Source organism: Oncorhynchus keta, chromosome 7 (genome assembly GCF_023373465.1).
Source record: "Oncorhynchus keta strain PuntledgeMale-10-30-2019 chromosome 7, Oket_V2, whole genome shotgun sequence".
Taxonomy (NCBI): Eukaryota; Metazoa; Chordata; class Actinopteri; order Salmoniformes; family Salmonidae; genus Oncorhynchus; species Oncorhynchus keta.
The window spans coordinates 13,040,235-13,050,730 of record NC_068427.1 but is presented as its reverse complement, the minus strand read 5'-3'; the positions used below and the strand labels follow the sequence as shown (position 1 = coordinate 13,050,730).

Below are 10,496 nucleotides of genomic sequence, written 5' to 3'. Positions count from 1 at the left end.
CAATCATCAATCAGAAGACACACCTCCTATTTCCTGACCTATCACAGTTCCTTCCCCATGGTTTAAAAACCCCATCATTTGTTTGTTCTAGAGCTCAGCTCAATCTCTCTGTAAATGCCATGTCTGTAGGTCTCTGTGTTTCACTCTCGCTTTGTGTCTTAACCTCTCTTTTGTTTAAAGCACCTCCATAGCACTTTGTCATCACCTGTGAGTATTGTTTTTGGTTATGGTGTTTGTTTGTTTGCTAGTGGGAAAAGGGGGAAACCAAGACAAGTCGCCCATGGGCATACACTACCCGTAGGTGAACTTTGTTAAATACACTAGTTAGAACTGGGCGGTCCACCCACTGTATTTTTGGTTAGTTAGTTGTTAAAGTAGGCTAGTCTAGCTTAGGGGTGTGTTTTTGTGTATTTATTGTTTCTTTCCTTGGGTCCAGCTCAGCCCCTTTTCCTGCTCCCCCCATTACCGTGTGTTTATAAATAAACCTAGATTTGATGGTAAATTTCTGTTGTCGTGGTTATTTCGTGCACACTTTTACTTTGTCACAATAATCATTTGCATGAGTTATGTTACGGGTCTCATTACCATCCCCCCTAGACTGTCGGGCCAAAAGGGATTCGTAACAGTCAGTCTTGTCCAAAACAGTCCAAAAGTTTTGAGACTTGTGGTCATGACTGCATCACAACGTAAATGAAGGTTGGGTTTGTTTCAATCCTGCCCACATGCCCACAGCTGGCAGCAGACAAGTAATCATCAATTCAGAGTGCAGATGCACATGACTCAATCGTAATGCCCATGATACATTTTGGTTTACTTTGGATATCCCTATGGTGCTAGGTAGGGACCATCGGTAATTTACACAGTACATGGGACAATATGTAAAACTTCCAATAGCTTGAAAACCTAAAACTAACTTTAAATTGTAGAAATTCATATAAAAATATTGCAAGCATTTAATAAGAACTAAAAGGTGTGCAACATGAAAATATTGTCTAATTTACATTGTGTTGAAGGTTCCTAACTAGCTCCGGGGATAGTCTATCCAAAGTCAAACCAATTTTGTCACAGTTGCACACAGGGTTGGGAGTACTGATTAAAAGAACTGTAACTGCAATCTGTTACATCAGAAGCCAAAATATTGTAATCAGATTGCAGATACTTTTGAAAAACTAGTTGATTACTTTTATGTTCAGAAAGAATGTTTAAGATTTTGTTGACACCTTTTTGTTTTCTGACATTGAAATCAGTATTGAAAAAAGGCACAAGTTTAAGTTTGTTCCGCCTAAGGGAGTCTGACCACAAGTCAGAGACCACTATGATGACACACCAAATGCATTTGATGGATCCTGGGAAAAGAGCACAAATAAGATTGTGTAGGCTACAGTTCAAGCTATGTCTTCCAATGGTGCGACTGCTGTTGGGATCCAAAGATTTATTCAATTTGAATAAACGCTTGGAGGTAATGACGACAGCAGTGGTGTAGCCTATGAGCGATATGTATGTATTTCACAAATGTTCCCTCCTGAGAATAAATCACTTTTCTCCCGCCTAACCCGGTATTTCCTGCCAAAACCGGAAGTGTCATTCAAGAGCATTGTAAAGCATGTACTGTAAATAGGCCTATGTCTGGATTTGATTAGAGCTTTGATTGAAAAAAAAAATCCCAAATGACTGTGCCATTATCCAATAACCTAGATATCAAATGTTACAACAGGTGTAGGTAGACCTTACAGTGAAATGCTTACTTTCAAGCCCTAAACAACAATGCAGTTTAATTTTTTTTATTACGAAATACCTACAAAAAGACTAAGAAATAAATGTAACTAATAATTAAAGAGCAGCAGTAAAATAACAACAGCGTGGCTATATACAGGGGGTACCGGTACAGAGACAATGTGCAGGGGCATCGGTTAGTCAAGGTAATTGAGGTAATATGTACATCTAGGTAGAGTTTTTAAAGTGACTATGCATAGACAATAACAGAGAGTAGCAGCAGTGTAAAGGGGGGTGGGGGCAATGCAAATAGTCTGGGTTGCCATTTGATTATTCAGGAGTCTTTTGGATTGGGAGTAGAAGCTGTTTAGAAGCCTCTTGGTCCTAGACTTGGCGCTCGAGTACTGTTTGCCATGTGGTAGCAGAGAGAACAGTCTATGACTAGGGTGGATGTGTTGTGTCCTACCCTTACCACCTGGGATCCATTTCTAAAGGGAAGTGTTTAGTGCCAGGGTCCTTAGCTTAGTGATGAGCTTTGAGTGCACAAGGGTGTTGAACGCTGAGCTGTAGTCAATGAATAGCATTCTCACATAGGTGTTCCTTTTGTCCAGGTGGGAAAGGGCAGTGTCGAGTGCAACAGAGATGGCATCATCTGTGGATCTGTTAGGGCGGTATTCAAATTGGAGTGGGTCTAGGGTTTCTGGGATAATGGTGTTGATGTGAGCCATGAACAACCTTTCAAAGCACTTCATGGCTACAGACGTGAGTGCTACGGGGTGATAGTCATTTAGGCAGGTTACCTTAGTGTTCTTGGGCACAGGGACTATGGTGGTCTGCTTGAAACATGTTGGTATTACAGACTCAGACAGGGAGAGGTTGAAAATGTCAGTGAAGACACTTGCCAGTCGGCTTAGTACATGCTCGGAGTACAGGTCCTGGTAATCCGTCTGTCCAAAGCGGCCTCGTGAATGTTGACCTGTTGAAACCCCTTACTCACGTCGGCTGTGGCAGAGTGTGATCACAGTGGCCGGAACAACTGATGCTCTCATGCATGTTTCAGTGTTACTTGCTCAAAGTGAGCATAGAATTAATTTAGGTCGTCTGGTAGGCGCGTGTCAGGCAGCTTTCGCCTGCTTCCCTTTATAGTCTGTAATAGTTTGCGAGCCCTGCCACATCCGACAAGTGTCAGAGCCGGTGTAGTACGATTCGATCTTAGCCCTGTATTGACACTTTGCCTGTTTGATGGTTCGTTGGAGGGCATAGCGGGATTTCTTATAAGCTTAGGGGTTAGACTCCCGCTCCTTGAAAGCAGCAGCTCTACCCTTTAGCTCAGTGCAGATGTTGCCTGTAATCCATGGCTTCTGGTTGGGGTATGTACGTACAGTCACTGTGGGGACGACGTCGTCAATGCACTTATTGATGAAGCCAGTGACTGATGTGATATACTCCTCAATGCCATCAAAAGAATCCCGGAACATATTCCAGTCTGTGCTAGCAAAACTGTCCTGTAGCTTAGAATCAGCTTCACTTTTTTATTGACCGAGTCACTGGTGCTCCTGAGAAGTTTTTGCTTGTAAGCAGGAATCAGGAGGATAGAATTTTGGTCAGATTTGCCAAATTAAGGGTGAGGGGAGAGCTTTGTACGTGTCTCCGTGTGTGGAGTAAAGGTGGGAGTTTTTTTCCCACTCTGTTTGCACATTTAACATGCTGGTGGAAATTTGGTAAGACGGACATAAGTTTCCCTGCATTAAAGTCCCTGGCCACTAGAGCACCGTCTCTGTATCCTGCCGATACAGTGTAAACCCGCCAGCTGTATGTTGTTCATGTCGTTGTTAAGCCACGACTCAGTGAAACATAAGATAGTACAGTTTTTAATGTCCCGTTGGTAGTTTAATCTTGTTCATAGGTCAGTGATTTTATTTTCAATGATTGTATGTTTGCTAATAGAATGGAAGGCATTGGAATTCTCAGAAGGCAGCCCGACCTCCGCCCCTGTTTCTCCGTCTTCTCTTCATGCAAATGACGGGATTTGGGCCTATTCCGGAAAGCAGTATATTGGACTGGTCGGACTCGTTAAAGGAAAAAAGCTTCTACCAGTTCTTGGTGAGTAATCGCTGTCCTGATGTCCAGAAGTTATTTTGGTCATAAGAGACGGTAGCAGCAACAACTATGTACAAAATAAGTAAAAAATAAGTTACAAACAACGCAATTCTACCTATATGATATAGGGTACTGCACATTACGCATGATAGAAAAACATAAAAGCCCATAGCTGTAGCTAGCTACTGTATATGGTCTCTTGATTAAATACATTTAACTATCTCCAGGGGAATAATATGTTTTAATGTGAACTGTATTACTATGCTGTATTGTATTATACTGCACTATATGTGTAACTGACAGTTAGACTTACAGGTTATGTCGTTGTCTTTGTTTGAATTGTTTATGTGTCCGCTGTGCGGGGAAATGATAATACAAGCGGAACTACGTAGCTAATACTGTTGTAACGGGGATCCTTATTGTAGCAACACACCTTTGGAGGGAAGGCAATCCTGCGCTGCGTTAGCTAAGTTTTCATGTCATCGGGGTGTAGTTCATAATGGTTGAAGAGTGTATGTTAGGATGAAGTGTGAATTCATGCCAGGAATAATAAGTGTGAAGTTTAATTTCCTCCCTTCTGTAATAAGCAGCCAATGAGGTATTTGTTCCTTTATTCATGTGTTAATCTGAACCTGTTATAACGCCGGTTAAACTGTTATGTATGTAAGCACTTCAGAGTTATACCAAGCTAATAAGTCACTCGTAAGATAAGGTCGTAAGAGTGTGCTTAACTGTATTTTTCATTTACTTTATAGTTCTCACGGAAGGTGATAATTCTGACTAAAACTACAGAATAAAGCCGCCAGTTAAAATCAAGGAACGGTTGTGCTCGTGGTTACTGAAGGGAGCTACAGTGAGAACTCAATGCTCTTCACGAGCAAGAGAGAAAGAAGAATCTCATCCAGCTGTAAAACATCTACAAGATTCCCAAATCCTGGTAGACCTTGTCATCTGCCAGATAAGAGTTTTGCACCTACCTGCAAACTAAGAAGAAAATCTCCACATAAGGAAGCATCGTGAGGCAACATAAGGTCAAGACTAACAGGAAAGTCAGACACGCAAGTACAAGTCAAGGTGTTTGAAGGTGGTCCTAGCCTTCTGAACAGCTAATAAGAGACTTTAAGATCACAATTCGTAAGGACTGGAGATAGTTGTCTATTTCAAAAGACTCTGGTATTATGCATTTGCTCTTTCTATCTTAATGTATCGCTGGTATGTGTATTACTGAAAAATATTATTTGATACTTACTAAATATATATATATATAGTCACAAACATTAAGGGTCAGCGTACACCTATTAATTCTATTTTCACCTGTAAGTTAATAGTGTAATTGTTTGGTAAGGTGTTTGTTCAAGCCTTTGTTTCAAGCATTATACATGTTTATACCACGTACTGAGGTATAAATTACAGTGAATTAGAGTATAAATTACCTACTCACTTATTCAAACCTTAGCTAGAATTGATTTGACTTGATTTAGAATGTCAGAAAGAGGTAGTTTCACTAAAGGTGATAGAGATGGGGTGGGTCAAGTTGAGCAGCTGCAGCAACACCTCGCAAACTTCGAGCCTTCATCAGAACAAACAGAGCAGCAGGAAGAGGTAGCACAACAAGAGCCACGAAAGGTGAGAGGGTCCGCAGGTTAACTGAAAAGGGCAGAGAACTGCGCGACGAAAGGTGGAGACAGCTCGAACAACGTTTCAGGGTCAGCTATGAGAAGTGGAAGGCTCTGGTAAAGGAAGCAAAACTGTCACTGACAGGTTGTTGCTCTGAAGACCTACTAGAAGACCTCTTAAACAAGATTAGCCATACCTCTACAGAGCTAAACCGTGTCTATGTAAATTTACGTCAAATCGACATTCCCGACAACGATATACGACGCAGAGTTGATACTTGTGAAGCAGTTACAATGTCTATTATCAAGACTGTAAGGTGTCATTTAAAAGGCAGGGAAGAAGGTCAAAGTAACCAGATAGAGTTGCACTGGAAGGACAGCAATTCCTTGTGCATGTCCGAACTCTCACATAAGTCAAGTCCCAACTATCAGCCCTCAAGTGCTTCCTCCCAGTCTCAAAACAACTCAAAGGTCAACTCCAGATGCTCAAGCGTGTCATCTGTCAAGAGACAAGAGGCTGCGGCGGAAGTTGCTGCTAACCAAGCAGCTTTAGAAGTAATGGTTAAGCAAGAACGCCAACTAGAAGAGCTTCAGCGACTCGAAGATGAAGATAAGAAGAGGACAGCGGAGCAAGAAGCTGAGGCTGTGAAACGCAGCTTAGAAGAAGCTAGGCTGCGAGTCAAGTTAGAGGTAGAAAATGCTGCCAGACGAAGGACACTAGAAGACAAGCGTAGAGAGTTAGAGCACCTAGAAGTGCTCAAGAAACTAAATGCTGCCAAGGCGCGAATGCAAGTGTATGAGCAAGATGAAAACTCAGAGGACGAGAAGAGAGAACTACTCTCTAACTGCAAGTATGTGAAAGAAGTCATGCACAGAAGTGGCTCATTTCACAGTCTCTCACCACAACATGTTGTGACAAGCACACAGCAAGAAGATGGCACCAAGACCATGTTCAGGTTACTAGCGGAAGCAATCAGTGAAAGCCGCCTCCCCATACCAGAACCAGTAACATTCAATGGAGAGCCTCTCTCGTACACTGACTGGAAGGTCTCTTTTCAGACTCTGATAGACAGGAAGAACATACCAACAACTGAGAAGATATATTACTTAAGAAAATATGTCGGTGGGCCTGCCAAGAAAGCCATCGAAAGTTACTTTATGTTAGGAACAGAATCAGCCTACCATGCTGCTTGGACCATTCTTGAAGAAAGGTACGGAAACAAATTCTTCATCGCCAAGTCTTTCAGAGATAAGCTCAATGCATGGCCTACGATAGGATCAAGGACAGTCTTGAACTTAGAGACCTTGTAGACTTTCTTCGCAGCTGTGAAGCTGCTATGTCTCAGAATAAGGGCCTGGAGGTGCTTAATGACTGTAATGAAAACCAAAAGATCCTCGCTAAACTTCCAGATTGGCTAACTTCAAGATGGAATAGAAAGGTCACAGACATCTTAGAAGAAACGGAGATCTTTCCTAGCTTCAGTCAGTTTGTGAAGTTTCTCACAAGAGAAGCCAAGATTGCTTGCAATCCTGTAACATCCCTTCATGCTTTGAAACCAAGTGAAGATGGGAAACTTAAGACGCCAAGGATTCAAAACCCCGGAGCAAGGGTATTAGCAACTAACTCTGATGAGAAAGATACTGTTACTAGTTGTGTCTTCTGTGAGAAGTCAGGTCACAGTCTCCACAAATGCTGGAAGTTCATGGATAAGCCCACCGCAGAGCGACAGAAGTTTGTTCAAGAGAATAAATTGTGCTTTGGCTGTTTAAGGCCTGGCCATCGATCGAAAGATTGTGATAACAGGAACACCTGCGACACGTGTCAGAGGAGGCATCCATCCTGCCTGCACGAAGATCGTACTAAAGAAAGGTTAAGGGATAGGAAGACCTCACAAGATAAGGGGACAAGAGCGTCAAGTGAGGCCATATCTAACAGAGTCGTAAGGGACATTAACACTCACACCTCCACAATCATTCCAGTATGGGTGTCAACCACAAGTGAGCCAGATCGTTGAAGTTCTTGTGTATGCACTTCTTGACACCCAGAGCGACACCACTTTTATCCTTGAAGAGACAACAAAGGCTCTCAATACAAGGAAGGAGCCAGTCCAACTGAAACTCTCTACAATGGCTTCAAGAAATACCACTGTGCCCTGCCAGAAGCTGTCTGGTTTGCAGGTTAGAGGTTTTACTTGGAGAAAAAATCCCTCTGCCAACGACCTACTCGAGAGAGTTTATTCCTGCAAACAGAGATCATATTCCTACTCCAGAGACTGCAAGAGCATGGTCTCATCTTGAACACATTGCAGAGGAGATTGCTCCTCAACAGAGCTGTGATGTCGGTCTCTTAATTGGCTACAACTGCTCCCAGGCTCTCCTTCAAGAGAAATTGTGTCTGGTAAGGGAAATCAGCCTTTTGCTCAGAGAACAGATCTTGGCTGGAGCATAGTCGGCTATGGAAATCCATGTATCGACTATGGCGACCCTATTGGAGTGAGTCATCGGGTTATCGTTAGACAGGTGATGCCAAGCCTTCAATCTTCTTCCAACCTCACAAATCAAGTACACTATGTTTGTAGAACACATGCAAGAGAGGTAATCACAACACTGGACATTATCAAGACGCTTGAATCTGACTTCAACGAGACCTGCAGAAGAGGACCTCATATCTCAAGAGGATATCCGGTTCCTGAAGAAAATGAAAGAGGGCATCAGACGTAAGGACAATGGACATTATGAGATGCCGCTGCCGTTTAAGGAAGAAAGACCCAATCTGCCGAACAATAAAACATGTGCAGTTCACCGACTCAAGTGCCTGGAAAGGAGCCTAAGGAGAGACAAGCAGTACTACAAGGACTACACAGCATTCATGGAAGAGACTATAGCTTGTGGAGATGCTGAGAAGGTCTCTAAAGAGGAAATTAACAAGCATCCAGCATGGTATATCCTGCACCATGGAGTTTATCACCCACAAAAGCCTGGGAAGATACGAGTCGTCTTTGACTGCTCAGCTAAGTTTCGAGAGACGTCCTTGAATGATCATCTCCTTACCGGTCCAGAGTTGACAAACACATTGCTGGGCATCCTTTGTCGTTTTCGTAAGGGTCAGTTGCAATCATGTGTGACGTAGAGTGCATGTTCCACCAGTTTCATGTGAAAGCAGAAGACCAAGATTATCTACGGTTCCTTTGGTGGGAGAACGGAGATCTAGAGTCTCAACCCTCAGCGTATCGTATGAAGGTCCACTTGTTCGGCGCAGCTTCATCTCCTGGTTGCGCCAACTATGGTCTCAAACATCTTGCTGCCGAAGGACGAGGAAGCTTCAGCGAGAAGTCTATCCAGTTCATAGAAAGGAACTTTTATGTTGATGATGGGTTGACGAGCGTATCGTCTGAAGCTGAAGCGGCCCAGCTGGGGAAAGAAGCAAGAGAGGCTTTGCAGCATCGGCAAACTTCGGTTGCACAAGTTTATCTCTAACAGCAAGGAAGTTATAGCCACAATTCCCAAGGAAGAACGTACCAAGGGTGCCAAAGACCTGGATATGGCTCTGGGTGAACCACACATGGAGAGAGCGCTTGGTGTACTGTGGTGTGTCGCATCAGACGAGTTCCAGTTTAGAGTAGTTGTCAAGGAACGCACTCACAAGAAGAGGAGTGTTGTCTACAGTAGCCTCTGTATATGATCCGCTTGCCTTTGGCACCCTTTGTCCTGGTGGGGAAGCAGATCTTGCAGCGGATGTGTCGTGACAGAATCGACTGGGATGACCCCCTTCCAGATGACCTACGTTCCCAGTGGGAATTCTGGCTCCAAGGTCTACAAAACTTGTCTGAAGTAAGGATCCAACGAAGCTACTTGCCATCAAGTTTCAAGGAGGTGCAGAGTTATGAGCTCCATCACTTCTCCGACGCTAGTACCTCAGGTTATGGAGAGTGCTCATACCTCAGAACAATCAGCACCGCAGGAGAAGTTCATTGCTCCTAGTTATGGCAAAGTCGAGAGTCGCCCTTCCAAGGTTACGACCATACCACGACTGGAACTTTCAGCAGCGGTGGTAGCTGTTCGAACAAGTGACATGCTCAAAAAGGAGTTAGAGATACAGGTCTACAGGAATACTTCTGGACAGAGTCGAGGTAGTTCTTGGCTACATCAACAATGAAGCCAGAAGATTCCACGTCTTTGTAGCTAACCGTATTCAACGCATTAAACCTCCAACACAGACAGAAATGGAGTAAAGACTGAAGAAACGCAGGATTAATGACATTGTCATTTTTGCAAGATGATACTGCACCACGCAACCAGTGGAAATTGGCAAAAGGTTACAGAAGTGTACCCGGGACAGGATGGCGGGTGAGAAGATTCAAGTTACTGATCAGCGACTCAACCGAAGATGAGAGAGGTAAACGCATCACCAAACCCACCTGTCTGGAGAGGCCCATCCATAAGACAGTCACCCTCCTGGAAGCCCGATCAAGAAACCTGCAGACCCCTTTCACAGAAATCACTGGTGATTGGTGGGAGTGTAACTGACAGTTAGACTTACAGGTTATGTCGTTGTCTTTTGTTTGAATTGTTTATGTGTCCGCTGTGCGGGAAATGATAATACAAGCGGAACTACGTAGCTAATACTGTTATAACGAGGGATCCCTATTGTAGCAACACACCTTTGGAGGGAAGGCAATCCTGCGCTGCGTTAGCTAAGTTTTCATGTCATCGGGTGTAGTTCATAATGGTTGAAGAGTGTATGTTAGGATGAAGTGTGAATTCATGCCAGGAATAATAAGTGTGAAGTTTAATTTCCTCCCTTCTGTAATAAGCAGCCAATGAGGTATTTGTTCCTTTATTCATGTGTTAATCTGAACCTGTTATAACGCCCGGTTAAACTGTTATGTATGTAAGCACTTCAGAGTTATACCAAGCTAATAAGTCACCGTAAGATAAGGTCACAGTAAGAGTGTGGCTTAACTGTATTTTTTTCATTTACTTTATAGTTCTCACGGAAGGTGATAATTCTGACTAAAACTACAGAATAAAGCCGCCAGTTAATCATCAAGGAACGGTTGTGCTCGT

At 43.3% G+C, this 10,496-nt stretch overlaps 1 protein-coding gene and 1 long non-coding RNA gene across 2 annotated transcripts in view; one reads left to right on the top strand and one right to left on the bottom strand.

The window, feature by feature from the left end:
* The window catches only part of b3galt1b (UDP-Gal:betaGlcNAc beta 1,3-galactosyltransferase, polypeptide 1b), a 142,904-nt gene that overhangs the window by 30,949 nt on the left and 101,459 nt on the right, over positions 1 to 10,496 (bottom strand). The gene's annotated exons all lie outside the window — the stretch shown is intronic.
* LOC127931062 (uncharacterized) lies at positions 4,301 to 4,629 on the top strand. The gene is made up of 2 exons (XR_008139673.1): positions 4,301 to 4,411; positions 4,569 to 4,629. It is a non-coding gene; the product is annotated as an uncharacterized LOC127931062 (long non-coding RNA).